General features: G+C 33.6%; 1 protein-coding gene across 12 annotated transcripts in view; it reads right to left on the minus strand.

The window, feature by feature from the left end:
• The window catches only part of LOC129786747 (uncharacterized), an 84,976-nt gene that overhangs the window by 9,555 nt on the left and 60,776 nt on the right, over positions 1-14,645 (minus strand). The window lies entirely within an intron of this gene.

Raw genomic sequence — 14,645 nt, forward strand, 5'->3', positions numbered from 1 at the left:
CGACTGCAGCCTCTTCCGGCGTCTATTTGGAACAAGCTGGAAGTGACTTGATGTGCTCCCAATGCTATCTGTACTGTGGATGCTGTTGAATTCAGCCCCGAATGTGCTATATTGATTTTCGTCGTGCATTTTGTAGCTCACTAACCGTGCCATATTGGCTTTTGTGATTCATAAATGTCCCTCCTCCGCCTTTTCACACATTCGTTTGCAAAAATATACAAACTACCACCTCTTGCCTTGTTGGAAATTTAACTTCGAGTCTCACAATTCACATTTGCACTTTTCCACGCCAGTGGGTATTGCATTTTGTGATATATTTCTATCATTGAAATTATTTGCCGATGGCATGACACCCCACTATACCATCGAGACAATTTGCCAGGAAATATTTGTATAAGTGATTCAATTAAATTCCAATAAAATGGAATGTTCGATGGCAAGGCTCAAGAGTCAGACAACGAGACGTACGACTACAATAAATTCCTCTCCAAGGAGGTATTTTTGATGCAAGCTATGTCAGTCTTATGAATGTGCACAGAGAGCATTGAGAATGAATATCGAAATTGCAGCTAATAAAGAATGATGTGGAAATGAAACAGATTGTTTAATCACCTTCATCAATGAGCTTTTAGGCTTTTTTTTCTTTCTGGAATTTGCTATTTTTTATGAGAGAAATTTCCCTCCTAAAAAATCAAAAGAAAGTTCTAAATTTTCCTTGAAAAATTCTCAAGAATGTTCTTAAATTTTTAAATATCCCCCAAAGATTCTAAGACGAAGTATTCTCACCCATTCTCCCTGTTTAGCATAAAGTATTTTCTTTAATTTTCCAAGAAATAAAATTTTGCAATTGCCAAATCATTTGAGATAATTTAAATTCCCTAAAGCAAATTTCTTTCATAACATTCTCTCTATAAAAAAATAAGAAAAAGAGCCCCCAACAGGAAATCATTAAAGATTTGCTTATATATGAGCTTCGTGGAAATCAATTACCCTCGCCGTTGACTTTTTCATGTGTTAACGGATGCTTTATAAGCAGAATCTTTGCACGCATAATAAACTCCAACGACGTCCACAATGTCTGCACAACACGAAATGATTGCGCAATAAATGTAATCAATTTTACGCAATTCTATTAATTAAAGTATATCATTGAATGGCATTTAGTTGTGGGGACGACGATTAATTTTCTCCCAAAGTGACAAGAAGCCAATTTCTTTGCATCATGAATATTCAACACGCAATGAAAGCTCCGTTGCGCCTTTATGTTCAAAAATTAATGAATACCATTTTAAGGGATATTCCGGGAGAGAACATTAATCAATTACCAATGGACTCTCACGTGCAGAATTATCACTCAAAAAAAATAAAAGTCGCTGAAGTTGAAAGCCGCTAAATAAATAATTGATAGCAAACTCACGAGAGATATTTTTTGTGATGTTTGAAAATGTAATTTATGATTTATTTATGGTGCGAATAAATACTTTTTTCCATTAATTCTCTTCTGTAAATTTTTCTTTTGGATATATCCGGTAAAATCCCATATTTCTTCTCACTGTCATTTGTCTTTTCCTCTTGGAAAGTAAAAAAAAAAGCAATGAGGTGGAAAATTGTTTTCTTTCAAAATTTATAATATTTTTGACATGAAGAATTTTAAATTCTTCCTTCAAATTTCAGTCAGTCAGCTTACAAAGAAAGCTGTCTTACAGTACAAATTCCATGTCAGAAAGTAAATTCTATGGTAAATGATTTTCTCCTGAAGACTACACGTGTTGCTTCTACTTTATAGAAAAAAAGACTTGTACGTCTGCTACAAGAAAGCGCGTGCCAACGAGCATGAAAGACATTTCAAATGATTCTTCTATGTCTTCCAATACCCCCACATTAATAAATTAGAATAAATTGAATTATCTCACGAAATTGCTTTACATGGAAATTTTACATGACATCACAAGCATCGCGTTTCTATTATGTAAATTAAGCTCCCCCTTTATATGAAGGAATTTTCCTTGAAAGATCTTCTCATCACAGAGTAGTTTATATTCTCACAAAAAAAGGAACTTTCAGGAAAAGTTTTCAATCTAATTTCAAGCCACTTTTGATCTTCCGGTCACTGAAATTCTTTCCTTTCCAATTTTAATATTGAACTTTGGAGCTTTGTGGTTAAAAGCTTTGTGATAAAAAAATAATCCTTTTAACAACATTGCAGAAAAACTAACTTTTCTAAAAGTTTTACATAAAAAGCATATCAAGGAGCTTTCGAGCACATTAAACGAGCAAAAAAGCTCATGTCTGATTACAGTGTGAAGCACAATTTAGTGCTGAAAAGGATCTTTTTGTTAGCGGAGAGATATTGGTAATTGCCCTCCCCCAAAAAATGTGTAAAATGTGCAAAGAAACATCTCATAATTTTGTAAAGAATTTTCAGTGTGGAAGCTACATCATCACATAATGCGCATTCCATGGAATTTCTCAGTGAATTTTGGGGTATATTTCTGCTGCTAATTCTACCACCCACACCCTCACTACCCCAATTGCGTGGAGAACATACTGTCAAATGCAAAAGAGCACTCAGACTCCTTTTATGTAATGAAATTTTCAGGAGATATTACCTAATTTCCTGGAAAGACGTACTGTTATGATTTTCCCACAAAACTTTTCGTAATTTCTCAGCGGACTTCTTTTGCATATATAACATCTGAGGTATTTTAAGACTTTGGCGCTTTGGATACACACACAGCCACACACTTCAATAATGATGTATATAAAATTTAATATGAAAGAAGAAAAAAAGTTTAGATAAATTAATAGAAATACAGCGTGGTGTGTGCGTTGAAGTATATTTCACACAGGGTGTGCTATAAAATATACCTAATAATAATATACCAGACTTGATATATCTCCTTGGAAATTATGCAAAACTTTTCTTTATCTTTTCGCTGTTTTCTTTGTCTTCCAACACTTTAATCTCTATATAAACATCTGTGGAGGAAACTGTGTGTACGTACATAGTTTAGCTTTAGAGAATTTTAGAAGAAGGAGACTACACGAAATACTTTTTAGAGAATTTATTTGAAAACTTTTGCAATAGTTTTCTTAAGTTTGCTTCTTATCGAATAACTTTGGATTTATAGAGCTTTTTTTTTCAGTATAAACTAATTTTAAACTAAATTGCAAAAAAATGTTCTGAATAATAACACAAAGATTCTTATTAATCTTTTGTTAAAATTAATTAATTTAGTGTGATTAGTTGGAATTTTTTTAGTTTAATTGTTCATTAAAAGCTTTCTCAAAAGCTTCAATTCATAACTCAAAAGCAAGATCAATAACTAATTAAGTTCTTTTGAAATTCTTGCCCATTAAGCCTATTTCATGTACTTCGAAAGTTTGCTAAGAAGAACCTCTCCACTCTCACGGGTCAAAAATAATTGATAAATTGACAGAGTTTATTGAGAAATGATCAAGATGTTAACAAATAAGGCCAAGAGGCCTAACTGTCAAGCAGCCACAATATTTTCAACGAAAGTTCACCAACCTTTCTTTCATTTTTTATGGCCACAAAGGAAAGCTCACAAAATTTATATACTCACTCACCGCTCAGAGGGGAAACGAAGAAAATTAAAGAATTCAATTCATCATCAGAAAAATGCCTCTAAAAATATTTTTCTACACTCTGTTTTATTGGAACTTATTTTAAGTAAATAAACTGTGGGGGTAAATGAAGAGGAACCAGATGCAAATGAGCTGTGTGTTAATTGAAATTTAATTAAACAAAAATTTTCAATCAAAGAAATTGAGAAGCTTCACAGAGTTATTTTGCTTTTTTTCTCTTGTGGGAAAAAAACCACACAGTTTGTAAATTCCCCGCGCAAGAGTTGTGGATTGGAAGATTGGAAGAAAAAAGAGTTACACACAATTACACACAAAGTCGCGTCTTTTTTTTGGGCAACATCTCTAAGATGGTAACGGATATAGTGTTAGATTAACCGGTTCATCCGCCGACGAGGAAAATATTTGAAATTTTAATTTGGACACCGTGATACAAAGAGGTATGTTTAGCAGTATCGTGTTTGTGTTGGGAAAGCCGCGACCAGATAATTGGGTACTTCACTTCGAGATATTTTGTCCACATAAACAACAACCATCCAACTGTTGCGATAAATTCTCAACTTTAGCTCTTGCCGTTCACGTGGATTTATTTATTTTTTCACTAGAAGAATTTTTATAAACAATTATTAATTTCACTGATGAAAATAAATTTCTCTTTTCTTTTTTTTCCTTCAATATTTGCCCATACAATACTGCAGTGTGAGAGCTCTTACTCTATGCACTTATAGTGGCAATACTGCGCGCTCTCAATTTCGTATCGAAAGAACTAACCATTTGGTACACAACGAGAGACGATCTCCCATTGAAACCCCATTATTCATTGTATTTTGCGACAATGGGGAGTCATATTGAGAATTTAAGCTATATACCAATAGCATCACACAGTATTGCCACACCAAAAGGTTAAACAGAACCACAACCCACGGGTCAATCTGATTGTCTCCCTCACTATGTGGTCTCGGGGGCTTTTGCCATGGATCCACATTGTGTGTCCAAGGAGCATGAATATTTTGTCTCTCATTTAATTACATCTTCATGCGCCTCAATGACTCCCATATGGCAAATATTTAACCCATTCATTGCGTGATAGGGGCGTTCAAAAAGTATGTAGGCTCTTTATTAATCCATCAATAACCATTTAATCAATATTCAATCGATTAGTAAAACGTAGAAAATTTATAAACGGAAACGTTTGAAAAAAATTGGGTGGTCTTATTTGCATTAAATTTATTGAAGCGAAAGCTCTTTGAGCTCTCACGTTAAGTCATGTAATAAAATTCTGCCAGACTGATAGTAATGCTAATTTTCTGCTGAATGAATCAATTTGTACAGCTTCATAGAGTTTTAAAAGTTTTATGGAAATTGAATTTTAAAAAAAGTCTTATTGGAGTTCTATTAGAATTCTTATTGGGTACAGTTCTCTATTGTTGTTGGCTTGAGTTTTTAAGGCTAGGACTTAGTTTATTAAGCTTGGCCTAAGTTTCTGAAGTTTAACCACAATTATTTAAGCTTGGCCCTTTAAATTAGGCCTAACTTTTTTAAATTAGGTCTAAATTTTTTAAGTTAGGTCTAATTCAATTAAGCTAAGAATAAATTTTTTAAACTTGGCCTAAGTTTCTTAATCTTGAACTACATTTTCTAAGTTAGGCCAAAGTTTTCTAAGCTAGGCCTAAGTTTTCTAAGATTGGTCTAAATTTCTTAAGCTTGGCCTAATTTTTTTAAACTAGGCCTTAGTTTTTTAAGTAAGGATAAAATTTATTGGGTTAAGAATAAGTTTTTTTTTAAACTAGGCCTAAAGTTTTTTGACTGAGCATAAAAAATCAGCTAGATCTAAATTGCTTCCTAAATTCTTAAAGCTAGGCCTTAATTTCTTTAGCCAAGCCAAAGCTTTTAACATTTTTGTTCATATTTTTACTAAAAAAAATTATGAACAAAATGAATTGAAGCAACTTTTTGATCAACCTCATATTGAAACGGCATAATGTGTGGAAAAATTTACATGGATGAAAATTAAATCAAACGCTAACTTCTCATTACTGGCCGTGACCCATAAGAAATCACTAAACTGAAAATTCATAATAAGGTTTTACCCTCATGACTCACATTAAGTACGTGAGTTAATTGGAGGCTGAAGTATTTGGAATTTTAAGTTTTTTCTCTCTCTCAATCAGCACTCTGACCAAGAAAATGTATTTGCTTTTTTCACTCGCTTTGTCTTATTTGCTCAATCACGTGTTTGTGCACAAAAATCAACTTTAGCTAATATTTTAGCACTTCAGAGTCTTTTAATTTTTATACATACACTACATTTTGCTAATTTAGTCAATGAAAATTAATCAATCTAACTCATTTTCCGCCCAAAATGTAATGGAAGAGCTTTTTTTTATTCAATAAATAATTATGTTGTATAGGTACTTCCCCTCGGTAGTAATTCATGTCACGTTGAATGGGGAATGAGAAGCAAATTTTGTTGTTTGAAATAAAAAGTCATTTCCTCAAAATGATACTTCAATACATCCTTCACTTTATCACACCGCGTAATCATGGAAATTGTATTTTTCCACTTCCGAAAGACATTTATTTCCCGCCACACACGCCCCCAGCCCACCTCATCTATCCATGTTTGGAGGAAGAGTTGTGGAAAGGATGAAAATCGCGGATTTATCGTCTCTAAATCACGATCTCATTCGTGGAATCCTCACCAAATTAGTGAGGGAAAATTTTGGGTGAAAATCCGAGTGAATTGTTTGTGGCACAAAAGGAAATCAAAAAGGAAGCACATGAGAGAACCTTGAAGTATCACAGAGACATTTTTGGATAATCCAACATACTACGTAGATATATATATTTTGCAGAAATTGCGTTGAAATAAGACACTCAAGTTGTCAGCACAGCCAAATATGTTGAAATGTTCGTTTTGTGGTTTTGTGGGTGTAACACGGAAAATGCCACTACTAATCTATTGATGTGTTTTCTCACCTTTCACAGGTAGGTATATAGGTATATTTAAATTCCCTCTGCGATGGAATTGTGGGTGAAAAGTGGACAAAAATCCGCCTTTGAACTGCGGGATTTTATCTCATATTGCGACCGTTTTCCCTCTCAATGGTTGTACAGAAAACCGCCCCTTTTTCTGGCCCTATTTGGCGTAAGCTAATAATGGACTCTGGACAGCAGATTTTAATGCAAATGTGCTTAAGCAAGACAAAAGAGGAGTAAAATCTCTAACAGCCAACCTAATGCTTACAACATCTCTTTTTGGTTGGGTCTTCTGCAAAGCTAAAGCACACATATAATGCGATCTATTCACAAAATGTGAATTTGCCTTCTCCATCTCGCACTAAGGATGGTCATTGAGAGTAATTTTATTACGTTCTTGGATTTATTTTAGAATTTTTAGAAAACAAAATTACAGTGAGGATCCGCAAAATAGTACAAGAATGAATTCTTTGTACGGCAACTGCTTGAGAGAAGAATTTTGAAGAACCTTGAATTGAGTCTCTTTTCCCTTCAGAATAATGATGGCATGCATTCCATAAGTCTCTATCATGAGCATACAATCATATTTCAAAGTGAAACATCATCGATTAAATCATTTTTCATATTTTTCCTCTACAAACAATTCTCAAAAGCGAGCACACAGCCAAGTCACAAACTTTCGCTCTATTTTTTCATCTTCTTTTCGTGGGTCGTTCATTCGACATTTTCTCTGTGTGTCTATGTTCTCAAATATTAAAAGAAATGAAAAATAAAAGCCATATAGTGTTACATGGAGCATCACCAATCCATCTTTTACAATGTAGGTGACATCATCATAAACATCCACCATAAAAAGCCCGCGCGTTTGTACAATTAAAGCGACTCTCTAACACAAACTGACTGATATTTTGCGGATTACACGCGAATATGTGAATGCTCTTTCTCTCATGGCTCTGTATTGGGATGGTACAATGGTTGAAAATAAAACATATGAAGAAAAATGACGTAACTTTTGTTTTGTTCACTTTGCACGAAATTGTTTGTTGTACAGACTTTGAGGACAGATAGTGTGAGAAGGGGAATATACAGTGAGTGTACCGTAGTACAGCTGATTCCTTTTACGTTCACTTTGTGGTAGTTTTGCTTTTGAAAGATTTATAATTAAATTTATTAGTTGGTATACCACAATCGTGGCATACGAAGTATTTATCTAGAAAAAAAAACAAACGAAAAACCATTCTAGGTAAATTATTTATGTTGTTGTGGAATAAAAAAAAAACTAGATTTTCATTAAGGCAAGACAATGTTTGTCTCGTATGTTGCCTCGTAAAAGGTAATAGACAATATTGACTTAAATAAATCGATCTTAACGAATTTTTTCATTGATCATGCTAAGATCCCAATAAAAAGAATTCTTCTTAGAGCAAAATTCAAGAAAACAAAGAACTTCTCAATCATTGCTCTGCACTGAAGCGAATTAGGGCTATACAGCAATGCCCCACTGTACGTTGTTATTACTATTACAAGTCAGAATTCGCCATAGCATACAAATACTCACATAGTATGTACTTGGAACTGAGAGACCGAAAACAATAGAAAAGTCCAAACTTTTTATGCTTCTTCTTGCGCAGGTTCACCCCCCTTTGTAAATGATTTTGTCTGTGTTGCCGAACACCCGTGCGTACTCACGTGAGACACAAAGCAAGAGCAGATGATATACTATGAGAAATGAAACACTGATGTGACCATTTCGTACACCCTCATTAGAAATGAGCAACGATGGTAATTAAGGGGTGGCTCGTGGATAGATTATTTCATCGAGTGCTGAAATGCAAAATTTGAACGCACCTGGAGGATACCTGGAGGCCAGGTAAAATGCCATATTTCATCAAAGACCCAAACAGAGCATTAGGAGGGAGAATTCATTAAATATATTAAACGTATACATCCGCATTATTATTTCGCATTCAATGATACTCTATGGATGAATTAATCAAACCTGGAATAGCTTTGAGGTGCTGATATTAAAATTTTCGGAATGTGTTTGCGGATGTACGCCAATTCACGCGGTTGCTCAATGAAATTAACGTGAAAATGAAGAAATGTACACAACAGTTCACAATGTATTTGCTGTACATGTATTTTTTCCTCTCTGTTTTTTTGTTGCCGCCAGCAAAACCATTTGAACAACATTTAAGCAAAAGTTTGAGAATGAAAAACTCACTTCTTTGGCATTTCCAAATTGAAAAAGTTTACTTCCTAATTTCTACACATACTATATGAAAATGTTTCTGTTGCATTTTGTAGTTTAGCTGCAGAAGCAAAATATGTTCTCTCCTCCATAGCATTCCCATAAGTTATCACAAGTTGTGGAGGTGTGTGGTTTGGGCGGTTTCACAAATTCGCATATAAGGACAAACCCTATGTAAATCGCACACAAAATGTCAATTTGAAACTTTACCATGAGACTCCACTTCTAATGGATTATTCATAAATGGTAAATGGTTTTAGGGGGATGCTCTATAGAATACGTGCTTTCTGGAGAATATTGAAATTACTTGCTTATTGAAAAGAATTGAAAGAAGAAATTTTCATGATTATTTTGATAAATCAAAAAAAAAAAAAAACTCTTATCTTGATAAATAATCACGAATTTATATTCAAACTCTTGACTAAAAAATATTTTTGCGATATCACTTTCAAAAGAGCATCGAATTAACTATTACTTTCACTGCTGCTAAACTCGCAATTCACAAATTGACTTTCTAAATCAATCTCTAAAAGCTCTGGGGGGAGCACTAAAATCTCACATCAAACTTGCTCTGATAAAGTCCACTGGCCTTCGCACAGGTGCCAATTCTGCAGGTGAGATGAGAAATCTCCGTTTGTGCAAAAAAAAAAGACCACGCATTGGCCTTCTCTGTAGCCAAGTCTCGCACATCATTCAGAGTATTTGCGTCAAGTTTATGAGCATTAATTAGGTGAAATTCATTTAGAGAGAGAGAGAAATAATGTGTACCTACATCTGGCGTGACAATGTCTTGAGCAATTTCCATTACGAGGTGAGTATCCGACAGAAAAAAATGCGTCTGTTCTACCTCGTTTACCACTATAATCTCCGCATAGAGTTTTCCATGGAATTTTATAATATACAGAACATGCAATATGGGCAATATAATAGCAGAGGGAAAGGCTCTAAAAATCGGGGGAAAGAGTTCAGTGTCGTTGGCACAAAAAAAATGATGTAGAAGATCACGGTGAGGCACATTCACCATTTAGAAAAGATTTGTGGATAGCGCAACAAGGGGGAGAGTCTCTCTGTTGTCCATTCAAAGACATTTTAATTGACTTAATTCAAAATTCGTGACTCAACAAGGGGGACAATGGGATGAACAATAAAAGAGGTACACCACTCACGAAGCTTTGTGCAATGCAACATAAAAGTTTACTTTAATTAGAAGAAGTCACCAATTTAAAAGAATTGGGGTATGTAGAACGAATTTCCCGATTGTTGGGAAATCAATTTTGCATTAAGCAAGAAAAATGTTTTAAATTAATCACAAAGAGAACTGAAAGAAGTTAGAAAATCCAAATTTTTTTATGAAGAAAGATTGCATAACCAGGCGTCTCCATTGCAATCTTGTGGATTATCTGTCTTTGCGTAAATGGAGATACTTGGTCATTGTGAAGAGATTTTTCATTAATTTTTTATCTCTTGTAAATTTATTGCTTTAATACTTTCCAAATAAAGCTTGTACATGTACATACTTTCTATGTTGTAAAATATATGTATTTTTTAAATGAGCTTAAGAAAAAGTTATAAAATCTTTCAGAAGATTGCGCACTGATTATTATTTATGATCTTCGTGACCCGAAATCGGCCAATAGTTTGTTAGTTTTCAAAATAAATTAAAAGCAAAAACAAGGAATTAAAAAGATGTCTTTGCCAAGAAAAATTTTGTAAAAATAAGAAAGTTTAATTATTATTTATAAATTTTCCAACATTTTTTCCCCCAAAGTTTGCAATAAATTCATGGAGAAAGGCTTTCCCTTGATCTTGATTTCTTCTATACGATCAACTGTGAAGCTGTGAAGTTTATCACCTCTCTAATAGGCCTTTCCTCCCACATTTTATGCTCTTTTGAGCTTGTATCAAAATAATCGTGAAAATTTCTTCGTGCAATTGATCAAGAATTCGGGCTTTCTTTTTTCAACGTTCCACACACACCCAACATAGAAGCATTAAGTCATTTAAAATATTCCTAACGTATATATCACTTTCATCGTGAATTTCTCTGTGAAAAGATCAAAAAGCTCCGGCGTGTATTTCATTGACTTTATGCTGAAAGCGAAAAGTTTGTGATGTAGTTCTTTGCAATTGTGAAAATCACAGAAAACTTCTCACGATGAGATTCATTTGTGAATATATTGAAATAGATTTTGCATCTCTTATGCCATTTTCTGACGTACATTTCAACATACACACCCATTTCCTTGAACATCTTTTGCATTTGATAGATTTTGATTAAGGAAATTTTTATGCATGCACGGCAAAAATGAAGAATATTGAAAAGTTTGTTGAAGATGACAGATTCAAGTATAAAAATTCAGAAAGAAATTGAATTTAAGGGAAAAAATAGAGAAAAAATCTTGGGAAAATGAGAAGAATTTTTATTTGAATTATAAATTGGGGGTGGTTGTGTTACCTACAAAATTACAGAAGGTCTAGAGAATAATTCTCATTGGGCACGTGGACACGAAAGCTCAACGTATTAGGAATTCCGAAAGGCGTTAGCATGACTGGACCCATTTAAATTGTGTAATGCTATATATTTAGCGGAAAATGATGCCCCCTGAAAGGGAGGTGAAATATAATCAGGACACAGGGATGGGGGTGAAACTAATTTTGTTTGTGGCTTCCCTCGCAAATGGCCAAAATTGTGCATAAAAATCATATTAAATTATATTATTTACAATATATTACGATGCCTATTTCAAGGTAGGATACAGGTAGGGTACTACACACACACACACCACCCTCAATAACTCTGGCACGGGATGAAAATTTTCTTTTATCTCACGCACGTTTTCATACACAGCATTATTATTCAACAGCTTAATCCCAGGGCACAAGGCGGGGAAGGAGGGCGTAGAATAAAAGACACCGTTGTGGAATACACGAAATGTAAATGTGTATAAATAGAATTCAAATTGGCGGTTGAATTATGTTGTTTAATATAAAAGGTATACATACGAACATTAAAAGTCTCCTCGTGTAACTTTTTCACGATTCGAAAATGATTTATTCGCTCTGATGATGCTCTTTATTGTGTCTCCTTGGGTGGATCTTTTTGGGAGCTTTTACGCCATTGCTGTGCTAGAATACTTGTGAGGTAATCTTAATTGATTTGTCACCATTTGGGAGGGTGTTGCGTTGAGCAGAAGAACATTGTCAAACAAAATACAAGAGTGGGAATATTTTTTTAAGCATTTGCAGAGAAAATCCAATGTTTGTACATAGTACAGGATTTATGCTGTTACAGGAATTTCAAAAAGAGAGGGTAGGCATAAGAAAATCTTTACAGAAATAATATTTAGAAACTAAAATTTAATTTGATTTAAAGGAAAGGAAAGATCGATTTCAGAAGAAATTTATTCTTTTTCTTAAGAAAAAACAACGTTAAGCTAAAGAAAATAAAATATGTTTAATACTTTGAAAGTTTCCTTTGACCTCATATTAATTCTTTTTAATAAACATGTTATGTTTTTTAAAAGGAAAATGAGCTTTCAGGAAAATAAAGCTTAACATAAACTTTTTTTTTAAATAGGTTAATCTCTATGAAAATATTTAAAGACTGCCCCCCGTGCGTACCTATTTTGTATTTTAAATCCCTAAGTGGTCACCAAGCGTCGCATTTTCAACAACTTCCTGACAGGGATGAATTTTTAAAATCACTCCTGCGAATGAAAATTTATCTCCAAAATTTCTTATGAAAGACAGCTTACAAAAAACAGTCAAAAATATAAAATTAATAAGAAATTGCTCATTAAAAATTCACATTGCGAGAGTGATGTTCACTAAATGAAATATCTTACATTTTTGACCGCAATAAATACATCAACGCGATTCCACAAAAGTGCCAAATTTAATTTTATTCATCCCCCCATCGCGGAGAGAAAGTCATCCGCATGGGATTTGGGTTCTTTTTAAGTTTTGTTGAAAAATTGAATATTGCGAAGGAAAATTTTTTCCCGGTGATGGGGTGGGAGAAAAGAGGAATTTTTGATGATTCCACAAAAGCTTTATATTCTCTCAGCATGCACCATATAATTCCAATATGTATGGATGTGAATTTTATGGGTATACTACATACAGAAAGGGAAAAATATGGAGACTCAACAAATAAACACATGTGGAGCAAAGAGAGTGTTACAGTGAATGATGCGAAGATCCCATATCGTATTTTCAATATTCCTTCCATTTCGCATTGTAAATAAATCATTTATAGACGTGCGAATGATGTATGTATGTGCTGTGTAGCATAGCCAAGCCAATGCTTACAATATTGTATGAAACCGAAGAGGTTCTTCTGGCGAAAACACTGATGGAAGTACAAAGAAGTAATATACCTACATTTTGTTGCAGAGCGAATGGTGTATAGAATTCAAAGGGAAATTTGCAAAGCTTACAATTGAAAAACCTCGTAAAAATTGTTGATGTTTTCTAATTGATTGCCATCCCATTGGGGAAGAAGCAAAGCTGAAATTTCCATGCATAATGGAGAACCAAATGCGCTTAAGAGAAGATTGCAGAGAGGTGAACCAAAAGAAAACAAACCGCCATACATGAAGAAAATAAATATAAAATACGTGGTATTTAACCCTTGCGCTGCTTTGAAGTTATTTTGAGTATCTGCACTGCAATGTTACCCAGAATAAGAGAGACGAGACTGCTCTGAATGTCGACTCATTGACTGAGAGTAAGGAGAGACTATTAATTAGCAGTTGCATGTGATCATGAAGTTATATAATTTGCGCACAGCCTATATTCGTGTTTGTTTACAATTCTTTGCGAGAGGTGAAACATAAGAAACTTGTGATATCACACTGATGTGCAAAATTACGAGACATGCACCAATTAAGGTTTCCATGCAGCTCAGTAATCAACGAGGAATTAAGCATATATACCTACAATTTCAAATTAATCTTCATATCGTATCGAAAAGCTCCATATAATCCAAAGTATGTTAAAGCTCCTTTGAGATATGATGCATTATTTATGCATAGAAGCATCGAAAATCTCCCGAGAGGATTAGTCGTTTACTGAATAGATTAAACACCCCCCTCCCCCCGCCGAATATACACCATTAAATCCCGCTGTGATTGCCTATTTAAACTCAATTAAATTTGTTATTATTTAATTGCCCACTAAATCTGTTTTTAATTATAAATTAATTTATCATTCGGATTGTTTACATGCACTACATAATTTCCGTTTTCATCATTTTATGGGTGAACATATAATATATGTTTGGGAAATCATTGGAAATCACGATGAGAGGAAGAAATTTAAGGCAAATTTTAAATTGCGGACAAATTGTATAAATTTGTTTTTTGATTAAAAAATTAATTGAAGCTTTTTCATTCCGAAAAAAATGTTTAATTTATATAGCAAATATTTAATTTTAATTTCAGTTTAATTTAAAAATAATATACTTGAAATGCGTTCAATTTATTTAAAAGACATCATAAACTATCTTATTGTTGATAAATAATAAACTATTGACTGAAAAATTCTTTGGTTTTTTAAAGGCATCCCTTTCATCAAATAAATAAATTAAAAATTAATTTTTAAGTAATTTTTCAAGAAGTAGACAAAGCATGGCAAATTATTGAGGAGACTATGGCGCAATTCTACACCTTCTAAAGTCTCCACGCATTAAATAATCGCTTGCAATTAATTATTCGCAGCTCATGGAGTTTATTTTTTGGCGAGAAATCTTTTGGGGAATTTCAGGCGGGAGAATTTGTGAGTTCGCATGTTGCATGGAAAGAAATTG

Source organism: Lutzomyia longipalpis, chromosome 1 (assembly GCF_024334085.1).
Source record: "Lutzomyia longipalpis isolate SR_M1_2022 chromosome 1, ASM2433408v1".
NCBI classification, from domain to species: domain Eukaryota; kingdom Metazoa; phylum Arthropoda; class Insecta; order Diptera; family Psychodidae; genus Lutzomyia; species Lutzomyia longipalpis.